The following is a 15,377-nucleotide window of genomic DNA, read 5'->3' as shown; positions in this document are numbered from 1 at the left end:
TTATGTGCTAGTTGGGTGAGTTAGCACTTTGGGAGCTTTGATTTTGATTAAAGTATCTTTTAAGGCATAAAAGAGAGGGTTTTCTTAACGTTTTCATCAAAGCTCTATTGAGTATTTATAAAGGTTTATGTTAGGGAGGAATTGTTGTGTTATGGAGCATATTTGACTAATAATGGAAAAAGGGTGAAAATATCACATTGTGATGATGCGCTTGAACTGGTGAGTTATGCTCTTGTTATGTATATTGTCCATTTTGGAATATATTAAATAAAGATAACTATTTTGGTTATTGATTGACGATAGTATTAGTTGTTGTAGAATTTGCATAAGATCCAAGTTGATTGAAACCAATTAACTCATGCATTGCATTTATTCAAATGATTTATACTCATATATTGAAAAGGTTTATTTTGAGAAAAATGAGTGAATACCGTGGTGAATATGGTTAATGGGTGTGTGTAGACACCCCATTTTTGACCGACCTTGAGACTCAGACGTCACCAGTTGAGCACTTGGTGATATTGCATAATGTGCTCGTTCAGAAGTTTCAGAGTCGCGGCCGTAAGCCCTGCCTCCGGACTTCCGAACCCTTTTCTGTGCCTTGTCTCGGTTTGCGAACCAGACTCGGTTTTCTCTGTTTCTTTTCTTGAGGGGAAGGAGAGGTCCCGTAGACCATCTCTCAATGTCCGTAGGCTACATTTGGTGGCCGTAGGCCATTTTGCCCATTTCGGAGTCCGGTTCCCGGTTCTCAGAGCCGTCAGGCCGTGTGCCTCGATTCGGGACCGCTTAACCATCTCCTATTGTTCTGATTTTTGGCATACATCTTATTTCATCCATTTTGAGGGACACTGGGAGCTGAGAAACCCACTTCGAGGTCGAATACAATTTTCGGTGCTTAACAGCCCATTTCCGGGACCCCGAACTGCGTGTTTTGGCTCCGGAACATTCGTTTTGCAACGGTTTTCGCTCATTTTTGGCAGGTACCTCTGTTTTATCCCAAAGAAGGTCACTGAAGGGTGGGAGGCCAACAATTGTTGCAGCAACCAGTTATCTCTCCTCCCGAGCCTCCCGGCGCCCGTTTTTCGCACTTCCGGGCTAATGTTGAATACCTTAGAGCTAGCGTTGCCAACTTTCAACCACATATCTGTGATGTACACATCTGGGAGGCCCCTAAAAGTTCATGGCCGGCCATTAAGGTCACCTGACCCTTTTGACCCCTTTCTTCCGGGCTAATGTTGAACCTCTTGGACCTTTTTTCTTGAACTTTGAACCACATATCTGTGATGTACACACCTGAGAGGCCCCTAAAAGTTCATGGCCGGCCAGTAAGTCAACTTGACCCTTTTGACCCCCTCTTTCCGAGCCATTGTTGAACCCCTTGGGCCCACTTTCTTGGAATTTCAATTACATGGTTGTGTTGTACACACATAGGGCTACCTCCCCAATACCTGGCCGGCCAGAAAATCTGGTTGACCCTTTTGACCCCTAGCCGGCCGGCTAGGGGGTGTGGCCGGCCGGCCACCTCCAGCCAAAGTGAGCGGCCGGCCGTGCTCTCCTCACTGTACCCTTTCCAGCTGTGGGGCAATATCCCCCAGATATTTTCTGTATCCGGGGGATATTTTGGGAGAGAGTTTTCCTCTCCATTTGACCCCCCTTTTACACCCCTTTCTTGACCATATAACCAGCTGAGGGTCTTCTTCATGAGGGTTAGAAAAACTCTCCTTCAAAGCTCCATAGCCAACTCCATCTTCTTCCATCTCAATTCTTCAAAAAACCCTAACTCCCTAACCATCATTCCTTCTACACCACCAAGCTCTACCACCACCATCTCATTTCCAGCAACAAGGAAGGATTCTTGAAGGTTAAAGAAGCTGCAAATCCATCCAAGAAGCAACAAAAGCTTGAATCTTCAAGGGTAAGTAACACTTTTACCCTTTTGACCCTTTTTCTTGATCTATTTCTAAGCCCCACTTCTTTTGGGTTTCAAGCTCCGGCCCTAACTGAAAAGGGCCATATTTTGAGCTCATCTTCACTTCTCATTAAGGGCTCAACCCTGTTTGAGCCCTCCATAATACACTTGCTTCATTGATCATCTTGTATGTCATGATTTTGCATGCTATTTTTGGCCCATGAGAAATTTATTTTCGAGCATGTTGTAAACTGATATAAGGCTTATTTTGAGCCCCTCTTCAACATTGGAGAAGGGCTCAACATTGTTTGGTGTCTCTATGTGTCACTTGTAGTTATATCCCTTATTTGGCCCCATTTTTGCATAAATTAGTAGCCCTCTTTGCTTCTGTTTTTGGACCTTGGTCCGAACTGAAAGTGGCCTTGTTTTGGCCTATACTTCATGTTTCATTCACACTTTTTTTATGTTTGGTGATTATTTTGTATACTTCATGTTTTAGCACCTTTTGAGCCTCATTTTGCATCATATTTTTAGCATGTTTGTATACTGATTTTGAGGCTGCCATATACTGTAAATGTTCATATTTTTGGTCCATCTTCAGTGTTGTAGAAGGAAATTTTTCAGTTTGGGTTTTTCTTATACCACTTGCTTCATTACCCCTCTTTTGGCCCCTATTCTTGCATGCTATTTTTCCCCTACCTATGCTTGCTGTTTGGCCATGTTTATAACTGTAAAAGTGCGTCTTTTGGGACTGTCTAGCTTCTGTATTTGCATTGCATATCCATATTGTGCATGTTTGGCATAGCTATAGGTCATTTCGGGTGCCTAATGTTGCATTTCGGGACATTTCCTTGCATTTCATGTCATTTCGCCTCATTTCGGGACTGTTTTCCCCCATATTCTAGTGCTGAGATTCCATTGGCATGCTTGCATATCATTTTTGCCACATTTCATCACATTTCATCATTGCCTCGGTTTGCGTGCCCGTGTGCACGTATTTCGAGGCACCTCATTTTTTGCCATCGGCATCTCATGTGAGTGCGGCTGAGGCTCTCTCATGTTGGTATAAGCCCATTTGTCATTTTCCATGTCATTTGCATTGCGTATGCATTGCCTCGGTTTGCGTGCCCGTGTGCACGCATTTCGAGGCACCTCATTTTTTGCCACCGGCATCTTATGTGAGTGTGGCCGAGGCTCTCTCATGTTAGTATAAGTCCATGTTGCATTTTCCATGTCATTCGCATCGCTTTTGCATCGCCTCGGTTTGCGTGCCCGTGTGCACGCATTTCGAGGCACTTCATTTTCTGCCATCGGCATCTTATGTGAGTGTGGCTGAGGCTCTCTCATGTTAGTATAAGTCCATGTTGCATTTTCCATGTCATTCGCATCGCTTTTGCATCGCCTCGGTTTGCGTGCCCGCGTGCACGCATTTCGAGGCACTTCATTTTTATCCGATCGGCATCCCATGTGAGTGTGGCTGAGGCTCACTCATGTTGGTATAAGCCCATTTGTCATTTCCATATCATTTCATCATATTCTGTCATTGTCTCGGTTTGCGTGCTCGTGTGCACGTATTTCGAGACACATAGCATTGTCTCGGTTTGCGTGCCCGCGTGCACGTATTTCGAGACACATAGCATTGTCTCGGTTTGCGTGCCCGCGTGCACGTATTTCGAGACACATATCATTGCCTCGGTTTGCGTGCTCGCGTGTACGTATTTCGAGACACATAGCATTGCCTCGGTTTGCGTGCCCGTGTGCACGCATTTTGAGACACTTCATTTACACAGCATTTTACCATTGCCTCGTTTTGCGTGCCCGCGTGCATGCATTTCGAGGCACCTCATTTTCATTGCATTCTGTCATTTTCTCGATTTGCGTGCCCGGGTACACGCATTTCGAGGCATTTCACTTTCATAGCATTGTGTATGTTAGGATTGTATATTAGTTGCATTTCATGCATATCATGCATATTGCATCGTGTCCGAAATAGGAGTTAGCCCGGGCACGGGAAACGAGGTACATTTCGTACTCCGAGTGACGGAATGTGTCTCAATTCCCCAGTCACCGACACTCCGGATTATCCATGATGGAGTTAGGTTTTAGCTGTAGTTTCATGTGCATTCATCCTATATTGAGTTGTGCATTTCGACTCCTCGGCCATCATGCCTCGGTATGCGTGATTGGTGGCACGAGGATCGAGACATGCATATATTTGTGCAAATACATTGCTATGCCCCTTTCCTGCTCTCTGTTGCAGCAAAACCAGGAATCAGCAACTTTCCGGGACTTGGCACGCTTTTCAAGAACAGGTGTAAACAGAGGCTAATTGGGGCATTCCGGTGGATTTCCGCGCAAGACGACCCGGACATGCATCATCCATCAGAAGCAAGGCAGTCCCTGGCTTGCATGCCAGTTTTATTTGCTTTCTAGTTAATTCATTAATTAATTAGAATTCTGTAATATTTTGGACTGTAATATTCTTTTATTTTGGGGACTGTAATATTTGGACTGTATTATTTATTTGGACCCTCCGAGTGAGGGCACAACTGTAATAAGTGTGGGTGAGTGTGATGTATGTCTTCCAACCCCACGTCTTTCTCCCTTTTATTTATCCGCTTTTGATGGTTAGATTAAGGTATATTTCAATTAGCATACAGTATGACAGCATGTTTTCATCATTCATCTGTATTGCATGCATCGGGCTCGGCGCATCATACTAACTGCATTGTACTTTCAATTCCAAGTTGAATACATGATAGTTGTAGCATTTCATATGCCATCTTAGAATAGCCGAGCCTGCTATAGTTGCATTTTGCATGTGTTGCATTAGACATTTCTGTATACTTAGGATTCATGCATGATTTCTAATAAGTGTCTATTTTGGCTTGGAGTACTCGGTGAGCTTTATGCTTTAGCATCCTTGCATGCGTGTGAGTGAATGCCATGATAGCATGTTTACCATGAGGCTATGTGCTTATCTGATATAACTGCCTGAATGCCTGTGGGTGAAGGTTGGGTTATCTGAATTGGAATAAAACATCAAAATGTTTCAAGCCTACCTGCGGGTAGCAAACCATTTTCAAAAACAAACATGAAATGTTTCGTTCCAAATCAGGCGACCCGGTCTATATTTGTATGCTGTGAGCACCACATAGTAACCTAGGCCAATAACCGGAATAAGAACTCACAATGTTTTCAAAAATTGATATCATGGTTAGTAGAGGCCGGTCTATGACCGGGCGAGCGGGGGTGCTCACGAAGTGACCTTCCCCAATCGTACCCAAGTCCCCGAGCCGAGGCAACTTTGGTGATGACGGACACGTGGCCTTTTTGGCACCGAGTCAGGGTTTCCTAAATTTCCCAAAATAAAATATTTAGGTGGCGACTCTGTATCTGGCAAAGCAGTCCATGTTTGGCACTACTTTTTCAAAAAAATCTGTTTCTCAAAACAATTTGCCGGATTTGGACTCTTTGGTTCAGATTTAGAACCGTGACTGCGAAAGTCGAGTCCGAGCTGTAGCGAGGTCCCCCGCGGGCTTGTTACAGTGTGGGTTGTGGTATTTATGTTGGCTTTTGTGTCCTTGGTGAAAGTCTAGAGACTTGCGCGGTTAGATGCCGATCCTTCCGGATAGTACCTATAAAATGACTATTGGTAGAGTCTGTATAGCCTACTTGTAGACACGTTCTTAGAAATTCCTAGTGTGTACATTTGTCACCCTGCTTTCTGTTTTGAAGGAATGATTTATATACATACAACTTGTTATAATAAACATTGACATTGCATTACTTTGAAAAGGGAAAACACATGGTTTTGGTAATGGCATTTCATATGCATTCACCATATGGCTTGGTTAAGTATCATGTATATTGTTAAAATTATTTTTACTGGGCATTTGCTCATCCTCTGTGGCAAAAATATTTCAGGTGACGATGGTATACCTCCGCCAAGTGCATAGCTTAGGAGGAAATTGAAGCTGAACACTCATCTAATGTATTTCGTTCTTGTACAAGCCTAGGACTTTTATGTTTTAGGCTTAAATCCCACTTTTGTTGTACTTAAGGATGAGCTTAGAAACCTGTAGCCATTAAGACATGAATGTGTAATAGTTTGGTATTGGTGCTTAACGGTCTCATGTTATGAACTCATCTATTAAGTTCTATGAATGTATTGTGTATGTGAGTCGGTTTTTGTGAAACTATAAGACATCAAGGGTTTCAATGTATGAGATCTTGGTTTATTTCCGTTTGTTGTGTCATAAATATTTGAATTATAAATAGTCCAATATTCTCTAAATTTTTGGGGCATAACAACTGATGGTTCTGCTAGCCACAGATGGAGCTGGTCAAGTTGGTCCACGCTTCCCAAGCCGTTATCCGATTGTTGAGTCCACCGAGAAACCTACAAAAGAGTTCAACGGGGAACGGGGAGTCCCCCAGCGAACCCTCTGACGAGCAAGTTAGAGAGGTGAGAATGGTGAGGATGTAGAGAGAGGATGGAGATAGATACCCTAACCTTTTCTTTCTCTTAGAACCCTACTTATATCCTTTGCTCATCATTTCCTTGTCCACTCCGAGCTGTCATGTTGGCTGAAAGTCTATGTTCTAGCTTGCCTTGTTCATGGTGAGGCTGTTTTGTTCCGTCGTGAAGGGTTATCGTAATAAATGCTGCAAGAAAACTCATTAATGGCTGATGTGTGGTGCAATAACTCTGCAGGATCTTTGTCTGCTGATATGGTTGGTTCTTCACTTGCCAAGTGTTTAGATGTCATTGGTGCTTGGTGTAACGTTGGGTTTCAGTATTTGAATTATATATTGGGCCTTAAGTGGTGGGCCATATCCCTTATGGGTTTACCCATGTCAACAACTAAAAGACAACTTTTTTAGTGTTTTTTTATAATGGTAACTTCATTTCACAAATAAATAATTATTTTTAAAATATTTAAATATTTTATGTGAAAATAAATAAAAATTTAATAAAATTTAAATTGAAAATTGTGATTTGTTTTGAGACTTCACTTCTTTGATCAAGTTCTATATTAAAAATAAAATTTATGAGCTAACTTAATATGATCTTAAATAATTCTTTCAGATATAAATATAATTTAATATTAGACATATTTTAAGAGTAAATATATAATTTCTTAATTGAAGTTTTAGAATATTAATAAATGTGCCTAATATATATTCATATATTTTTTTTATTTTGGTTATTAAAATTTTAACAATGTTTTTACCATTTTAAAAAATAAATAACTGTGCAATGTGATGGTTGGGCATGAACCAGAAGGATTATCTAAAAATTGGATTGATATATAACATAAAAATCAACCAAATCTAATTTCTACACTACTTTTAGTATTGATCCAGTACTAGCTCATACCCATTATAACTTAACAAATTACTAAACAAAAGCATAAATTGATTATTATTAACTGTTTTCACTAATTGACCAATCAATTTTTAAATCGAGTCCAAGGTAAGACTAGAGCAAACTCATATTTTAGGTCGACCCAGTATTATATAATTTTTGGATTAATTACTTAAAAGTCCTCTTTCCATGATCCTTGGTTGCATAAGTGCTACTTTAAGATATTTACCCTAAAAAGCCCTAAATTATATTTCCTAGACCGTATTACCCTTACATTAACGTACAACTAGGGCTATAATCTTGATATCGAAGTGCCGTTGGCAATAATGTGTTATTCACGTTTGACTTTTGTATTTCAAATTAAAAATATTATATCTGTTAAAAAAAAATGAAATAAAAATATTATATATATATATATATATATATTTGCATATATTTTTTTATTAGCACCAAACATTATGTTTTATGTCTTAACACAAAATTATAGGTCTGACCCACTCTACCAATCACAAATCTCCTAGTAGTCAAGTGATCATGTTCCAAAAGTACTAGATAATTTCTCATAATTCAAGTGGGCACTATTGATGGGACATTTACTTTTATTTTGTTGTTTCAAAACTTAAAAATAATATAACTTTTATTATATATATATATATACTAGTGTACACCCATGCCTAAAGGCACGTTATAAATAATATTTTGTTTGAATAATTTTCATATGTCATTCTCTCTTAAGCTAGGAACACTGAGAATCAAGCATACCTAATCTGTTTTCCCATGACATACAAAAAATGAATAGATAACATACATTTGAGCAAGGGGATCCCCTTTATTATAAACACAACTTCAAATAAAAGGAACAACAAAATGGTGTTCTCCCTTTGGAGCACACCATGTCAATACGAAAATAGTATTCTTGATCAAAATCTAAATAACAAACACCTTCAAATGTTTACCTCTCAAACCAAACCAAATCTATATAAGTTTCTACAACGTCAATCTGCCATAATCTTTAACTTTATACAACGTCAATCATTTTCAAAGTTTGTCAACGATAAAACCAAAAATAGTGTAAATTCTGCCCTCGAGATTGTTGCTCACTCGAGATTGCCCCTCTTTCAACACTCATCAATCAAAGAAGTGCACGTTTAGTTTATACAACAATAAATACAAAATCATTAGAGAGATAAGAAAAACTTAAGCCTAAAGAAATGTAGACTTGTAAAAAGGGAGTCAATATTACCATTCGCTTGTAGTCTTCATCCACCTGTAAAATAGAAAAAAAGCCAATATGATAATTAAAAGAGACTACCCAATTCAAAACAAACACACATTGTCACACTAATGAAATGTTTTTTTATAGACCACCCAATTCAAACCAAACACATACATTGTTGCAAAATAATAATTGGTTACCCAATGCAAACACTACGAACAAATACAACACATTATCAACACAAATACAAATTAATGATTGATAAAAATATTAAGAAAGAAAGACGTGTTGATCACATAAGGTTAGACGTGTTCAACTCTTTCTTTTTGGAACTTCCTTTAATTGATCACATAAGGTTAGAGGGAAAATTTAAGAAAGACATGTTCTTAAGAAAGAATTTAATAAAATAAAATTCACAAAGCAAACTCTAACTAACTTAATTCTCCTATCATTTACAAATCAATACAACTTAAAAAACCCCATTTATTTTCTTCCAAAAACCCAAAGCCATTTATTATATCAGTTTAGTCCCATCAATTTTGTGTATGTAACCCTCCATCATCTTTTTCAATCTTCACCTACACCCATTCAGATTCGTTTTGCTTCCAACCTTAAATAAATTTTGAATATTTGTTAAGCAATACATGATCATAAGCAAAATATCAAACCAGCCTCTTTGGATCTATTTGGTTAGCTCATGGGCAGCAGCCAACAAAATTGAGATTGAAATTAAATAAACTATAAGACTAAACTGATATAATAAAATTCAATGGATAAAACAACAAATCAACAGCATACAGTAAGGGGACAATTGTTTATAGGGTCTTAAAAAAGTAATAGGCAATGCTGAAACTATATATATATATATATATATATTTATCACAGCTTACCAATCCCCACTCCCAAATAAAGGGGAAAAAAATAGAAAAACACAAAAAGCCCAATAAATATAGGAAAATCCATATCAACATTTAAAGAGTATTTAGCAAACTCAGAAGTATTTATAGATTCGTATATATTTATGAGTTTTAGCAAACAATAGAAAAACTCATAATATAGAAAAACCCATTTCATGAATTAAAAAATTAACACCCATTTCTCATTAAAGAATCAAACATTTCATTAACTCTGTATGTGTTGTGTCAGTACCTTTGAGACCAAAAATAGCAGGAACGGTCTGGTTCATCCTCCTCAGTCACAATATTTAAAAAAGGAAAAAGAAAAAAAAAAGTGTCAATAAGATTACTTGCCTACAATTCTTAACTAATGGCCAATTCTTTGCCTTTTCATGAACTCTCTCAATAAGTCATCCTCTCTCTCCGATGCCAAAACTATTCTTCTCTCATTGAACCAGTTTCTGCTCATCATCTCCCAAAACAGGCTGGCATACAGAACTGGAATTAGAGGTCAGCGATATTTAGATGATTGTTTAAACACCTATTGGCATAATGTTGTTTTAAATTGGGGTTCTGTTCCTAACAGAAAATTGACTATATGGTCAGGAATTATGTGATATAATATTGAATTTGGTTTATAAACATGTATATCCTAAGCAAAAGGAGCTTATTCTAGCTTGAATGAAACGGAACTTTGATATTTGTTCATACTATGTGATCTCAAAAGTAATGTACACATACCTTATTTGTTTGTCAAAAATCAAAATTATATTATGGGAATGGCTGTGAAATGATAAGTTTATTTATTTTTGAGTTGAACAGAAAGGTCTGGAACCATTATTCTGATATTGCTTTCATGGTTGGAGAATAATGTGGCCAAAATTGCCCCCATTGATGTTACAGGGGTCTGGGTTATTATTAGACCAAAATGGGGGCAATCGATTTGGATGCCTTTTTATTCTTTATTTTTTATTGCAACACTCTAGGCTTTTCTGGATTCTGATTTCATTCTTGTTTTGAGAGGGAATTAGAGTTTATTATTCTAGGTATCAATGCTTTTCTGGCTCTCAAGGCACTTGTGTCCCTCTCAAATGTAACAAATCCCATGCTACCAAGTATTTGTAAGTGCATTCCTATTATAGAAAGTGGTTGTTCTTTGCTGGCAAAAAAAAAAAAACAAGCAAACAAACTGACTGAATCTGTACAATTTAGTGCTTAAAAGGAATGCATACCTTTCACTTCCATGTATTATTTTTCATTTATGGAACAGATATTGCAAGGAGAACTGAAAATAATTGGTGTGAAAACAGTTTATAGTCAACAATAAAGCAAAAAGTTTTGCGAGCAGGTAAAGAACAAATTTTTCCAACTCCGTCAAGATGCTCATGTCTCGTAATTTCCTAAAATTCCAAACCAATATGAAGGACTCACAGACATTCGGTCAAAACCAATGGTAAAAAGGGTGTGAGCCTACATTTTCTAAGGCTTAATTTAGTTGGTAGTTTAGCAGAAAAACTTGGTAAAATTTCTGAGTCATGAAATTAGTTTGTCTTTTTTATAAAAAGACAAAAAAAAAAAAAAAAAAACTTATTCCAATTAATTGTGAGCTGAAAGACTCAAGTAATAAACTATTATCAATCCAATGGAAAAAGGGTTTGCCCAGTTTCTATATTAAAAAGAAACACCATTTATATCAAATTAGATCTAATTTGTCTCAGAACCTTGAAGCCATTGAAACAAAAAAACTAATGCCCATTAACAAAATTCAGAGAAAATGTAAAGAAACTGAAATTGAATCAAATAATTCAAAGAAAATGCAAAGAACTTGTCAAATGTCCACAATCAACACAATTCGAAGTGGTGGGAAAAGGGAATTAATACCTTGGAAGAAGGCGCAAAGATAGACCCAAAAAATTCAGAAGATGATGAAGGTTACCTTGCAAGCAAAGTTCGAGATACAAAAATCGAGGACTGGAGAACTAAAGAGCAGCATCGGACAAAAACAGATCAATTATCAGAACCTTGAAGCCACTGAAACAAAAAGAAAATTCACAAAACCCAATAACAGAAAAACTGAAATTGAATCAAATAATTTTAATTTTAATTTTAGAATTCTAATCAAATAATTCTAATTCTAATCAAAGAAAATTCTAATTTTGATCAAAACCCAATAACCCAATTCTAATTTTAACAGGAGCATCACCCCAGGTTTGTGGCTGCTATGATAACAACAGGAGGATCACCCGTGTACAACAAAATAAAAAACTAACCAGTGGTAATAAAAAAACAGTCAATGGTGTTCTACAGAACATTGGAAAAACTAACCAGTGTACAAAAAAATAAAACTAACCAGTGTACACTAAATGGTGTTCTACGCTCAATGGTCACCACAACCAGTTCAAAAACTAATGTAGTTCTTGGTGCTTGGATAAAATGTATTAGATTGAGATGAGTTGAGTTCAATTAATAAAATTGTGGGTTTGGGAGAATGGAATTCTAATAATAACAGTATGGAGCCCAATGTAAATGACCCATAAATAACGTAAAATAACATTGAAGCCTCTGGATTGTAACAATAAAATGGCAGCAAAAGGAACACTGAGAATGAGAATCTAACCCTAACAATTGAAACCCAACTCAATGATAAATAAAAGAGAAAACCCAGATCACCTAATCTATCAAATTCAAATACCAAGATGACAGATCTCATCAAAGATTCAGAAATAATTAGAACTTAATCATTACACATGTTTTGCCACTTCTATAATTTCATATCTACCAAACAAAAAGGGTACAAATACATAGATAAGGATATTATATATGTCAGGAATCATACCTGCTGAAGGAGATTGGAGAGGAGGCCGAAAAGCTGGGCATCTGCTGCTGCTGCTGCTTTTCCTTCAGTGCAGAAGAAAAACAAAAACCCATCTCACAATTAGTTTAAGGTTTAAGGTTTAGAAACACCAGTCCAAATAAATTATAGGTGATCCAAAGAAAAACAAAACCCATTGCTAACTGATGTATATTTGAGAATCAAACCTATTGCTAACAAAATCCATTTAAGGAAAAGCAAACCCATTGCTAAATAAATTATAGGAGGCCGAAGAAAAACAAATACATATTAAGGTTTAGAAACACCAATCCAAATAAATTGAAAGCTACATAAATAAAAAATGAAAAAGAAACATAACAAAGAGAAGATTGTGAAGATCATCAAACCTGCAAGAGCTGTGATGCAAAATTCAAAAACTCATAACTAAACCCATTGCTAACTGAAAAAAGTCAGTAATTCCCTCAATTACTCAACTACTCTCCAGAATGTTTAACCAAATATAAAAACCCATCTCACAATTTGAACACACACGTACTCTATACTAACTATTAATAATTAAAAAAAAATTAGCTTATACAAAATATGTTATTAATCAATCAATAAAAACAAATAATCAAATTGGACAGGAGAAGATTGTATAGGAGAAGATTAATCCCAAGATTATTTCTCCTTTAGCAATGAGAGGAAAGAAAAAGTTATATAATATCTTAAAACAGGTAAAAGAATTCACACCTTAATTAAAGAAAATAGAAAATAAATAAACCTCTATCATTAAAACAGGTAAAACAATCAAAAAATAGCTCATTGAAAAAGAAAACTCTTTTATCATTAAAACAAACATTGCAAAATAAATAAAACATTGTGAAGAGGAAAGAAAAATTTATAGAATATCTCCTCTATGACATGAAAATATTACTTCAAACCCCAATGACAACATTTTGAGATTAATGTTGGGATGACAGTTGCTATAAAATTGATGTTGGGATTAATCCTGAGATTAATCCCAATATCTCCAAACATTTTGTCCCAAGATTAATCCCAAGATTAATGTTGGGATGACAGTGTATACCCGTAATAAAATTGGACAGGAGAAGATTAGACAGGAGAAGATTAATCCCAAGATTATTTCTCCTTTATTTTGTACTTTTGTAATTTTTATTTACACCGTGCCTTTATTTTAAAAATAAATTTTCAGTTCTTTATTTTTATTTTATCCCAAGATTAATCCCAATATCTCCAAACATTTTGAGATGATAGTTACTATAAAATTGAAGATGCAATATTTTTGTCCAAGCATTATAATGCTATACACAATGGATGTCATCAAAATTTGATCACTTCTTCCATGTGGTTTTGGTAGAGGCAAAAGTAAAAACAACGGATGAAGGCAAGAGCAGAGAAAAGGGAAAAAAAAATGTGAACACAATTTACACAGTTTAGACATTCAAAAATCAAAACACATTTAAAAATGAAACCCATTTCACATTTCAGAATTAATTTTTCCAACACAAACCCAAATACAGTTTCAATTTAGAACTTTGTATATATTACTCTTCATTAAGTTAATAATATGTTACCTGTAGATCAATGAGGGAAAAAACATCTAAAATGCAGATATCAAAATATAAAACCAAAGTTGGAATTCGAAAATAACTTCATAATTGAAACAATAAACGATGGGGGAAAAAATTAAAAATTAAAAATCATACTAACGGAGAATTCTAAGAAAATAAAAAGACCTTCGCTAATGAGATTAATTAAAGCTTGAACAGCATGATGGTACACTTGATATACTCGATATACTCAAAGGAGTCAACATGAGAAGAAGCAGCAGCATAAAAAGAAATTGACAATGTCAAAAAACAATAAATTTATGTTTCTGTACTGAACACAAAACTAATTAGGTAAATAGAAATCAAGTCAATTACTCGGTTCCATGTGCAGTATTGCTGATGTGTCCAGAAGATTGAGGTCTTCAGTTATGCAACCACCCTCCAATCCAAATTACCTGCTTCAAATAATTAAAAAGAGTTTCAAATTTAATGTTATCCCGTTACCTTTCTAATACAGATTTCACTTAGGTATACACCTGGTTGGCGTTAAACAAATGCAAATCAAATGGTGGAATCTTAAAACTAATTCTAGGGTCAAAATGATTTAGATGTCAGCCAAAACTCTACTGTTTATTTGCATGTGCATCATTTCCTGTGGAGTACACATTGATAAATCAAACAAATATTTTACTCAGATAAATTGACAGCAGAGTTGATTAGTCTTGTTAGGCTTACATATCATGAAATGATGAATGTGAAGTATATGCCTAAAAAAGAACCAAATTTCAATTTCAGCTACTCAGCTCTTCCTACCCGTGCTTTCAATTGAGGCGTGGAAAATAAATGGTTTTCATTGATATGTTCTACTAACGGGAAAAAATAATTTCACTGATGGCCATGTAAAACTTACCATAATCTCCTAACGTTCTCCATTCTTAATATAAGGCAAATAAGAGCATCTCCAATTGTATGCACAACCTCATACCAAAGCCAAAATTTGGGATTTAAGCATAGAAGAACCGCTCCAATGGTGTGCCAAAATTTGGCATTGTAATATATTTGGGCACCAAGTGTAGCAAAATGCCAAATTTTAGCACATTTGATTAGTTGACATTTTGTCTAAAATTTACAAAGTTGTTATTTTTCCAATTTCAGAATTTACATTTACACACAGATAAACACGTTGTACAGTGTAGATTGAATCATATGGTGGTTAAAAAAAAAAAAAAAAAAAGACATTTGTACCATGTGGCAATAACCATTGGAGATGCCACACTTGTGTGTAGATATCATATATTTGTGTGTGTGTCACTTCATCAAGATATTATGATTTGGGAATTAGGTGGAAAAAACTGAAATTCATTCAGAAGCTAGAAAATAGGCTAAATTCATGTTCAAAGCCAATAAAAATCTTAACAAATCACAAAAGAGAAAAAATTTACATTTAGAAATTGGCAATATGAGAAGAAGTCAACATGAGAAGAAGCAGCAGCACAAAAAGAAATTGACAATTTCAAAAAACAGTACATTTATGTTTCTATACTGAACACAAAACTAATTAGGTAAATAGAAATCAAGTCAATTACTCGGTTCCATGTG

Source organism: Camellia sinensis, chromosome 7 (assembly GCF_055761805.1).
Source record: "Camellia sinensis isolate YWXY chromosome 7, ASM5576180v1, whole genome shotgun sequence".
NCBI classification, from domain to species: Eukaryota; Viridiplantae; Streptophyta; class Magnoliopsida; order Ericales; family Theaceae; genus Camellia; species Camellia sinensis.
This window is presented reverse-complemented; position numbering follows the sequence as displayed.